This window comes from Alligator sinensis, unplaced genomic scaffold (assembly GCF_000455745.1).
Source record: "Alligator sinensis unplaced genomic scaffold, ASM45574v1 scaffold1748_1, whole genome shotgun sequence".
Lineage (NCBI taxonomy): Eukaryota > Metazoa > Chordata > Crocodylia > Alligatoridae > Alligator > Alligator sinensis.
This window is the reverse complement of record NW_005843446.1, coordinates 67,489-78,778: the sequence shown is the minus strand read 5'-3', so window position 1 is coordinate 78,778 and position 11,290 is coordinate 67,489. Positions and strand designations below refer to the sequence as shown.

The following is an 11,290-nucleotide window of genomic DNA, read 5'->3' as shown; positions in this document are numbered from 1 at the left end:
GGGCCTATAGTTAGCCGGATCCACTTTCCTCCCTTTCTTGAAGATAGGCACCACAATTTTGAAATTCTCTCTGATGTCGCTCAAACCCTTTACTTAGGCAGATAAAATATATGGTCTGATATCCAGAAGGACTAAGCACTGGAAACGTCTGTTGACATCAGAGAAGCTGCTTGCTGAGCAAATTAACATAAAGTAGCCCCTGCTTTTCCTCCGGCTCCCCACATATCTGAAAAAGGACTTTTTATTGTCCTTGATGCTCAAAGCTAGTTGGAGTTCAGTTGCAGCCTTGGCTTTCCTGGTCTGCTCCCTACAGGACCGGGCCAGTGCAGAATAATCCTCCTTGGAGGTGTCTCCCATCCTCCACCCTTTGTAGGCCTTTCTTTTTAGCCTCAGGAGATCTGCTAGGTCCCTGGAGAGCCAGGGGGGCTGCTGTGCCCTCCTGCTGCCTTTCCTCCGAGATGGAATAGTTTGTGCTTTGAGGATCGCTCCCTTGAGGAGCAACCACTCTTCTTGAACTCCCCTCTCCCCGTGGTCATGGTCCCTTAGGGCCTCACTGACAAGCCTCCTGAGCTTGTCAAAGTCGGCTTTCCTGAAGTCAAGGACTTCCGTGTTGCTGACTGACTTGCCAGCTTTTCGGCAGATGGTGAAGGTGATCAGCTCGTGGTCGCTGTCACCCAGCTTCCCATCGATCACTAGGTCGCCGACTAGGTCATCCCCAGTAGCCAGTACCAGGTCGAGCAGCGCTTTGCCTTTCGTAGGCCCATAGACTTCTTGAGTCAGGTAGAGGTCATCCACGCACGAGAGGAAGCTTTGCGACCGCTCAGATTTTGCTGAACAATCCTCCCACGAGATGTCTGGGTAATTGAAGTCACCCATGACAACCATGGTCCTGGGCAAGGGCAAGTCCTGCTGTGAGCCCCAGTAGCCCTGAGTTGGAACATATTCATTGTAGCTTACAACTGCATTGAAAGCTAGGTGCCAAATTTTAATACTGAGCATGTGCAAACAGATTTTCATAGGGTTGCACTTATGTCGGTGGATTTTATGCAGACAGCTCAAGGCATATCTACAACAACATAGGAATCTTCTTGCCAGATTTCAAGTTACCGCTTCAGTGTAAGAAGGCACCAAGGCTATCCATGAAACAGTTGTAAGAATAGTTGTAAAAAAAAAAAAAAAAAAAATTCACGACACGACAAGCCACAAATTTCACCCCATTCCCACCCTGATCTTGCCTTATGAAATGGATGAGCCATTTTATCTGAAACTTTCCAAAGAATTTACCCTGATACTAGTAGACATGGAAAAATTGAGACCAAACAGTTAATTTCACAACCAAAAACAATCTTACCATGAAAATATTGAGGAGCCTTCACTATAGACATTCTGTCTGTGCTGGTCTAAAAATAAAGCCATGTGTACAGGCATAATATATTAAGATATCTTGGAGAGGTATTGAACATAAGAAATGAAGTTCTAAGCTTTTTTTCTTCAAACACTATACCCTGCTTCCTTAATCCAGGCTTTCATAGAATTTAAATTAAACTCTAAAGTTATGTGTTTTGCATTTCAAACTACTTATAAATTTATTAATACCCTAAGTTGGCTAATTTATTATAGCGTCCCTTTTTGCTTTAATTTTTTTAAAAATCTGCTTATGCATTTTACCTGCAGAATCTCTTAGTTTTCCTTTAATAGTATCTGATCAGTGCATTTTAAATGCTAGTCTTGTTGTTATCAATAATTATGATTGTTCATCAAAGCAACTCAGTAGCTACTTCTTTTTGTAGATTTCAGGTTGTTTAGATCCAGGCCTCAGGAGTTTTCTAATATGCCTTTGCTGAGTTAGTGTTTAAAGTCAGAAGTTCTTGCTTCTAAAAGTGCTGAGCACCCAACACCTCCCAGTGGGGTTCATTGAAAGCTTGGCAGTTTTGAAAATCAGACACGTCTCAATATAAATTGGGAAGGCTAACTTTATGTTTCTAGTTTGGGGATATCTTGTCCCATATTAACTATACACACGCACTTGCCTGTTCATACTACATTATGTAATGTAAGTTCAGGTTTGTGGTAGTATGAGTATAAGAGCTGGATTGTTGTGAGCAAGTCATTTGAATACCCCTAGCTCAATCTTACCTAAGGAAAACCCACTGCATAGTTGTAAGAGTTAAGATTGTGCATGTATAACTTCCCCCGACACAACCATTAGGTAAGAAAATCCACAGCATGATCAGAACTGAACTTAAGCTGTCTCATTAGAGAGATACTAGCAGTAGGAGATCACAGATGAGCCCCTCTAAAAAGAGGCTGTGAAGACTGGGATTGCTAATACAAAGAGGAGATAAATAATAAGATATGTTTAGAGGAATAAATAATAATGACCGATAAAGAAAAGGTAAATCAGATCTTCCTATCCCTATTGTGAAAGGGAGTAAATACTAGAGCAAGCAGTTACGGCTCTGCGAAGCTTCAGTCCCTGAGTCGATTCGGCGGAGATTCGGCCTGATTTGGTGACTGAATCTCTGAATCCAAATCGAATCAAGAGACCCTTTAATCTCTCTGAATCAAATCAGAACCCTCCGAATCGATTCAGAGAGATTTGGAAAGAGTCAGAGATTTGGACATAGACACAGCTTTAAATGTTTTTTCTATATACCTCAAGGTACCAGGCAGCTCATGAATACTGCAGTGCATGGAGCATCTAAAGGAGTGCAGGGGGCTCCCCAGTGCACTTGGCAGCAGACCTGAAAGTGGACCAGAAGGACTTCTGGTCCACTTCCAGGTCCGCTGGGGAGCGCACCAGGGGGCCCCCTGCATCCCCATGGCTCAGCAGCTGGTGCCTCCTGAGTCTGGGGGGGCATCTGGGGTCCCCTTGCAGCCAATCACCGAGTCAAGGGAGCCCCCAGCACGCTCCCCGCCAGACCTGGAAGAGGACTGGAAATACTTCTGGTCCACTTCTGGGTTTACTGCAGAGCACATGGAGGGCCCCCCACGCTCCTGTGGGACGCTCCATCCGCCCCAGCGTGGCAGCGTTCATGAGCCGCACCTGGTACCTCGAGGTATGTAGAAAAAACATTTAAAACTTTGTCTATAGTCAAATTGCTGAGTCTCTGAATCAGCATCAGATCTTCAGATTTGGATTTGGCCGAATCAAATCAGGGACAGTGATCTGATCAACTAATCGAATCACTGTCCCCGATTCAGGTCAAATTAAAATCGAATAGGGCCTGCTTCGCACACCCCTACAAGCAGCATTCAGTGAGTGCCATTGCAAGACATCCCATTGGAAACTGATCAAAAGAAATGCATTTTCTTGCAAATCATAATTAATTTATGGTACACATTTGTCTCAGCATATCACTGTGGCCTTGATCTCTACTGCGAGCCTGGAGACCCATTCATATGAGTTATGGATTGGGTATGAGGATGTCTCTAAAAGGATTAAGCATGTATGTGGCTTATGGAAACATCCATGATGGCACTAGATGGGATTTAAAAAACAAGCAATATACACCTTTGTGCTTTTTAATTAAAAACAAACAAGATAGTAATTGGCCATTAAGTGATGAGCTAAGAAGCAATTTTCTCTTTTCTATCATCTGTACCAGTGGTTCTCAAAATTTTTAGCTTCAAGGCACTCCTCAGAAAATGTCAAGTCTTAGTTTTCACTTATTTCACTGTGGAAAAATAGAGCAGTTCTGTTGCAAAGATCAGAAGAGGACTGCATGTTGCTGACACTGTGGTTTCCTGTTTCAACTCTCTGGTTTTATGTTGTGAATCATGTAGGTGTTTGCACATGTAACAGTTAATATTGCAGGGCACCTCGCAGCACTCTTAAAAGGATCTTGTGGTTTAAGAATCACTTGTCTATGCAGTTTCTTGCACCTTCTGCTGAACAACTGAGACCTGACTCCCTTTTAGTAATGGGATACAGGAGGAGATGGGCCATTAATTTGGCCATTGTGGTGGTGCCTGAACAGCAGATGCTAAAGCTGGAAGAGGCCATTGTAGTCAAGGAGTCTGACTTGCTGTCCAAAACAGGCCATATAGAACCCCTTGGATGAACTCTTTTTAGAGAAGGGCATGTCTTCCATCATTCAATCATGATTGATTAAAAATAACTAGAATGATACAGGAGTTTGCAGACCTCCTATGAAATGAGACCCCTGGCAAAAGACCATTAATTAGCGAATTCATTTGTATGTGGGACATGTGGAAATAAATGTCTCTCATTTCTAGCACTGGGAACTTACATCTTTTATACATGTGTTGTAAGGCTGAAATGCACTGTCATTCTTAACCTTTTTTGTAGGTTTTAAAATGTCATGTTCTCACTTGCGGGAAATGCACAAGGCCATTTACTTCAATGTAGTTAAAATGGTCTGAAAGAAAAGACCCTTCACAGGTTTTGCAATTCAATATTCCAACAAGAAACTTCTGGTTATGTTTGAAAACTTGAAATCAGGTCACTTGGTATCCTTATATGCTTCTGAACCAGAAGCAGCAGTGTATAGAGAAAATGGACTTGTTTCTTTTAAATTGAACTCACAAGAATAGCAAGGCTGCTTTTTTCTTGAGGGGAAAAAGGAGGAGTATCTCTTCTTCCACAACACTGAGAGATTTTAATGGATTTTCTTCAGCTGCTAACAAATATAACTAAAATATTCCGCTCATTACTAGATCCAGACGGGTGCTTATACAGCTCAGTCACCAAAGCCCCATCTGCAATTCTCAGTGACCAATTAAAGTAGTTAATCATTATCATTTCATAGATCCAGACTTTTGCTTTTCAGACTGACATGTAGATGTCAGAGCTTCTGCAGCTTTTTCTCTCTTACTGTCTCTGGAAATGTTTGTTTGGTCATTCTTAACTTTGTTCTGTGAGTATCTTCCTTACTTATTGATCATTTCTACTGGTGGAGATCTCAAAGAGCAGTGGGAGAACATCCTAATAGGTGCCATTTTCCTGAACCAAAGCTTCATTTCCTGTGCTCGGCAATTTCTTGCTTTATTTAATGAGTAGTTTGTGGTAGAAACTGAGCTGGTGTCTGAAAGGGCAGCCTGGTGTGATGGATACTAGGATAGGGATGGTATTGGTGGATTGGGGGGCATTCGATTGTGTCTGAAAGTGATACCTCATTTGAAATTATGTTAAGACCATGAGATGAATGGATAGCAGAGCACCTTTGTGTAGTTAAGGACGGTAGTATTTGTCCAGGGGGAAGGGGTTACATGAAACTCTAATCAAGGCTGATGATAAGTGCTAAAGGTGCTGCTGGCCTGGCAGTGGGGTTGACTTGGGTTCACTTCCTTGCCATTCTACTTACATCTTGTGTGACCTTGAGCAAGTCACTTAGCTTCCCTCTTTGGGACCCAAGCAGGAAATGGGCTTGTCACAGATACTGCCAGGTTTCTTGCAGTCTAGTTTCTCTGCCACCAGCACCAAAGGTATGTTGGTGTGATGGAATCAGACTAAAGGAATTCACATTGTGGCAGCACTTTGCTAGCCAGATGTACCTTCTGTTGAAAACTATTGGAAAACAGTTTTTGGACATGACATATTTTGCACTCGTCATAAGCTTTATAAAATAATGGTAATTCTCCTCCCCCCTCCCTTCTTTCCCACCTCCTGCACAGACTGGCATACTTGGAGCTGGACTGAAGAAGGCGTTTGGGGCTCTGTAATATGGGTTGATCCTATGCTGGCTAGGCTGAGAGAGGTCCTTCTTATGTTTCTCTGACTCTCAAGAGGTGCTCCAGTTGCAATGACAATACTAAATAAAAAAAATCACTCAGTATTTCAAATGAAGAAACAGAAAACCATGTACTTGAATCCATTTCTCAAGGGAGCAGCTTGTCCTTTTTTGTGCCATTTCACAGAATCACACCAAATAGGGACTTCAAGAGGTCATTTAGTCCAACCCACTGCCCTGAGGCAGGATCAGCTTCACCTAGGCATCTGTTCAGCTGGCTTGAAATGTCTAAACAGAGCAGCAGAGGAGCAAATCCTTCTGGAGTCCTAGACTTCAGTGGCGCAGGCTGTGGCGTGCTATGTACGTGATGCTGCACTGGCCTCTTTGCTGTTTCTATCACAGAAATCCAGCAGATCCTGGCAACATGAGGCACTGATTTCTCATCCTTTACATTGGAAGCTGTCTCTGACAAGCTGCAGTACTCCCCAGGGACTTTCACTTCATATTTATGAGGAAGTGTCTAATAAAATGAATGACTGCACAATCATGTGCACATTTCCTTTTGAAGATAAGAAAATACCTTCCAGATCTGTTCAGGTTCCCAGATTATGAACCATTTGGGGGTTTTTTGTACCTTGGGAAGAAATGCAACTTGTTTATGTTATCAAATTGGCATAAAATGGCTACAAGCAGCCTCTGTTTTTGTTTTCATTTTCTTAATCCTCTTTCTTATAGGCACTCTCACCAGCCAGTTTTTATAGAGCTTTTCTATTAGCAGCAGATCATCATACCAGTTCTATCCTCAGTCTTCTTCCAGCTTGTAAAGACTGGCATATATTGTGTCTGAACCTTTCAAAGGAGACAAAGTCAACTATATCTTCTTTTTAAAAAATAAATAAATAAAAGTCTGTCAAACAAGCCGGAAGCAGCCTACAAATGAGTGCTATTTCATGGTCGGTAAACATAAGATGCTCTTTGGCTTTCTTGACTTGCCAAGTCAACTTCCTTGGCAAAAACTATCATAATGTTATGTAAGTATTTACTTATTGGTAAGCTTTATTCATGCAAGCAGTTCATCTCCCCTGATGCCCCACTGTTCTTCTGACTTCTTAAACAGAACAAGACTTTTTTCTTTCTTTTTTTTTTATTTTTAAGCAGCTATTATCCTTTTGCTCTGATTTGATCTTTTGTAGGAAGGGAACGAAATGACCTGCACTGAGCAGATTAATCTCGTCCTCCCTTCAGGAGCACAGGAACATTGTGTTGTCCATTTTATGGTGCTTCTTAAAAATTCCATAGCAGTTTATTTGCATGTATGTGGTAAATCCATGTTTGCCCCTGTGTTTTTTCTGCATAAGTGTCTTACAGCTGTTCTCCTACTATTGATTCTTAAATCTGGATTCTGGGTTATGTGACACTCCAGGTTCCATCAGGCAGGCAGGACTGACCATACCAAATGTAATAGTCGCTTCTTTTTCTTGTTTTTCACCAGCTAGAGCCCTTCCTCCTTATTTTAATCCATTGTCTGCATAATCTAAACACATTATGTATAATTCCTTTTCATGCTTTTTTTCCAGTTACACCACATCAGGCTTTCCCGCTTTGATTATAATGACCTCGCCTTTGGCTGCTTTATCCACACTACATTCTTGCCTTTGAAAACAGCAGGACCCTATTCTCATTTTATACCAAGGCTTCTTTACACTGAATAAGATTTTGACCCAGTTGCGTCTGCTCTTGTTTTGATGCAAGGCACCTAAACTCTGTCTTGGCCTATTATATAGATAAGGGAAAATTAATTCATTTGGGTGGTACAGTAATAAAAATATTTATTTGAAAAACCAATAGCGGTGACATGGATGGGAAGAATTCCATCCCCTGACAACTGAGAAGTCTGGCTAATAATTTACAATCCATGCCACCGCCTTCCTGAGTTGGGGAAGAAGTATCTTAATTCATGGCAGGCCTCCATTTCTGCCTCCATCCAGACCCAGTTTATAGAAACTGAGTTGATTCTAGATCCAGTTCTAAATAGAATCTAGTACTTTCCTGCTCTCTGAATCACAGTAGTCGCCTGGCTGGATATCCTAAGCCTGGTCCTTATCAGGCTCGGAAGATGCTGAGATATTTCCTCTCTTGGTTTTCCTTAAGCATTAGGCATCTCTGTGTCTGCAGCTGCCACCAACATTGTATCCAGATAATGTGCAATCTCCAAGAATCCATACAGAATCAATTTCAAAGTGAGAGGGAGACCAGAAATGCATCTTCCAATTATGACTGCACTCTTCCTAAGAGTTTTCAATACTTTTTTTCAGGGTGACAGACTGCTGTCTCTGGGTACCATAAGCATCCCAGGAGATGCCCTTGACAGACACTTAGGGCTAAATTCTGTTCCATGAATTAATCACCTAGGTGCCATTCTGTTCCACCATGATTGAGTCCTGAAAATCCATTAGTGCATCTACTTTGGTAACACACTGACTCTTAAGCCTGAGACACAAAAGTACAGGGAGGAGGAGGAGAGTAGCCCACCCACTTTTTACAGTAACTGTTTTTCAGGAACTTAAGGGGGGGAAATCATCACATTTAGGGCTTGGTCCCTAGGCTTCTTTACTGTGACCCCCTTTTAATCTCTCATAATTTCTAGTGTGTTTGAGCTTTCCACAGCACTGCTCCCATACATTGGGTTTTTTCAGGAGTTTCTTTAATGCTTCTACTGATGTGGGATCTAATTTTTCAAAAGTACCCAAGTAGTTTGAGCATCTTGGAAGGTTAAGACTCTTTGGGTGCCTGTACACAAGTGTGGAGGCTGCTTCAATGCACTGTAAATAATCGAGTCTGCTTGAAGAGAGGTCATTATCACGCTCCAGCAACCTCCCACATCTCGTGTATCAGTGTCTCTGCGCTTCAAAATTGCAGCAAGGACACTTGAACTAAAGCTTGTTGGATGAACTTTAGTTCAAACACCCGCACTGCCATTTTGAAGTGTGGGGATGCTGTGGCGCTTTAATTAGAGCAGCTCTGCCCCCTGCTACCTGCAGAGCACATGTAAAAGTGCCCTTTATGTGCCTAAATCACTTAGTTGCACGGGTGTAGGTTGTAGCCGTGTTGGTCCATCCAGGAAGAGCACACACCAACTGCTGAAACTTCCTTAGCCTGATGAAGGGTTTTTGAACTCGAAAGCTTGCTTAATAACTATTCTCCAACCATTTGGGTTGGTCTAATAAAAGATATCAAATTCACCCAAGGAACCTTGTCTGCCTAAATCACTTAGTTGCTTTTGATAATGTAAGCCTTTGCCAATAGGAAATCAATGCTCCTATCCTATTAGCATCTGAGTTCTCAGTTTGTCACTCATTGCAATATATGATTAGCCTGGTGCAGCTAGACTTTACCCTCCTCCCCAGCACTTCGGGCTCCTAAAGTTTTAATGGTTAGGTCTACAAGGATGATTTCTGTATTCAGGTAGGTCAGGTACCCCAACATGACCCAAAAGAGTAAATTTGCTTGTGGCATCAGGGCCTTCCCATTAATTAGTCCAGGGAAGACTTTTGAGAAGGGAAGGAAATAAACTTCCAAGAAGAAATAGTGTCTGGAGTTGGACTTGCACATCATCCTACGTTTCAGTCATTAGTACAGTTTGTCTTCTACCTCTCACTGCCTGGATGGTTTACCTAATACTAGCTAGCCTGCAGTTCACTCTGAGAAAAAGGCTTGTGGTAGCATAGATGGTCCCTCAGGTTTTAGTATTGCAGGATGCAGTTTCAGTTGTTCTTTTTTTTTTCACTAGCAAGTAGTCATTACTTGTGCAGCTGCTACTTGGGACACATTCTAGCAAAAGAAATCAGCCCTAATCTATAGTGGTCTCTCTCTGTGTGGATGTGGAGGCATTGCCACAAGTTTGGACAGATGATAACGTAGAATTGTTAACAAAGAGCTATTCACCAAAGGTTTGTTTTGATGCAAGAAATATTTGCTTCTTTGCTGCAATTAAGTTTAGGTGTGTACAAATTAAAACAGTTGTAATCAAGCTAGCCTTTGTGTTGTTTCATACTTTATATACTCCAAAGCAATAGGGTTTGGGTCATATTGCAACATCTTGTTCTAACATTGGAATTAAATATGTCTGGTGGCGGGACAAGAGAAAATAAAACAAAAGTTTACTACTAGCTCAGCAATTATTGGTGTTACAGTTATGCTGCAAGAATATAAATGTGACTTTTCCATTGTTGCTCAGCTTTTCCTTTTTTGTGTGGGGTTTTATTTTTGATTTTAGCTCTCTGTTGTGGATGGTCTTTGTTGGGTTCTATATCGAATGCTGCTCTGGACTGGTGCAGATAAGTGGAACATGTGTAGGAAAGGTGGGACCTTCATAGGTGAGATTTCACATTTTTGCTGAGTGCCTGGAACATTCTATTTATTGGCTGTCATGTGAAAGGCTGGTGGTAAACCATAACATTTGGGGAGTGTTATAAACTGATAATTCAGTATTAATTTAAGTGGTGTGGCAATGAACAAACGTATTTTTCTATATATGTTTTGAAAGAACCATGTTAAGTTTCCACTATGTCTGTAGTGATGTTTTTATTTATTTGCATTTAACAGTTTGCTGCACAAAGGCTACGCTGGACCCCTAAGAATGCACAAAAGATCTCAATTCCATTAACCTCAGAGCCACTCAAAGGACTTTGGGAAAGAACGAAAAACAGGAAATAGAACCAATCAACATCATTCTGTATTAAAAATTACCAAAGGAATGTTACCGGTTTCAATCGTTAATATGTAGTAGCAGTAGTGAAAATGATTCATGGCATTTTTGTTGTCTCTGTGTTTTCACATGATTACTGAATTGGAGGGAAATTTGCCTTTATGCAGATCACAACAGAGCACCTGATAACAAAACATAGGATTCATCTCCAAAAATAAATCAGGGTTTTCCTTAAATTGACACTTGAATTCTGGAGCTTGTATTTTGATTCTCATGGTGTGGTGTCTGTCATGTGCTACCTGTTTCCATAAATCTGTGTATACTGTATATTGTTCAATACCCACCTAACACCAGGTTGGGGAGTACTGTTTTTGTGCATGTGTTTAAGTTATTAAAAAAAAAAGTCATCGATAAATTATCATGTGAAATACGTGTGTCTTGTAAACTTTTAAAAAAAAAGAAAATACTTTATTAAACAAACGATGCTACCTTTCAGGCTATTTGTGTCTGGTGTATATAACAGGACCTTGGGAATATGAAAATATTTAACAATGCAAATGGCAGAGGGCACAAGAATCTAGCCCAAATGTATTTAAAACAGAGAATCACTTTCACCTTTCCCTTAGAAAATCAGAACCGAGTGACGTTTCCTGCCGTGGCACATGTTCTTTTTCAGGCAGAGTCAATCTGTGCCCTGCAGACACTTCACTCTGACCACTGGAATTTAAAAGTGGTTGCTCCAGCTGCCATCTTGTGCACCTGATAATATTTCTGTGAGATTCATCAGACACGGAGCAGACTTTGAAAGCCGGCATAGTACGGTGAGACTAAAGAAATCATGGCCTGCCAAAAGTGCTGGGATATGGGTTTTAGACAGACAAAGAAATTT

At 41.4% G+C, this 11,290-nt stretch overlaps 1 long non-coding RNA gene across 1 annotated transcript in view; it reads left to right on the top strand.

Annotated features, from left to right (window-relative positions):
• Window positions 1–10,894, top strand: part of LOC112548710 — a 48,381-nt gene extending 37,487 nt beyond the window's left edge. The window contains exon 3 of the long non-coding RNA XR_003092339.1: window positions 10,299–10,894. This is a non-coding gene — a long non-coding RNA (uncharacterized LOC112548710). The remainder of the gene's footprint in view (window positions 1–10,298) is intronic.
• The last annotated feature ends 396 nt before the right edge of the window (window positions 10,895–11,290 follow it).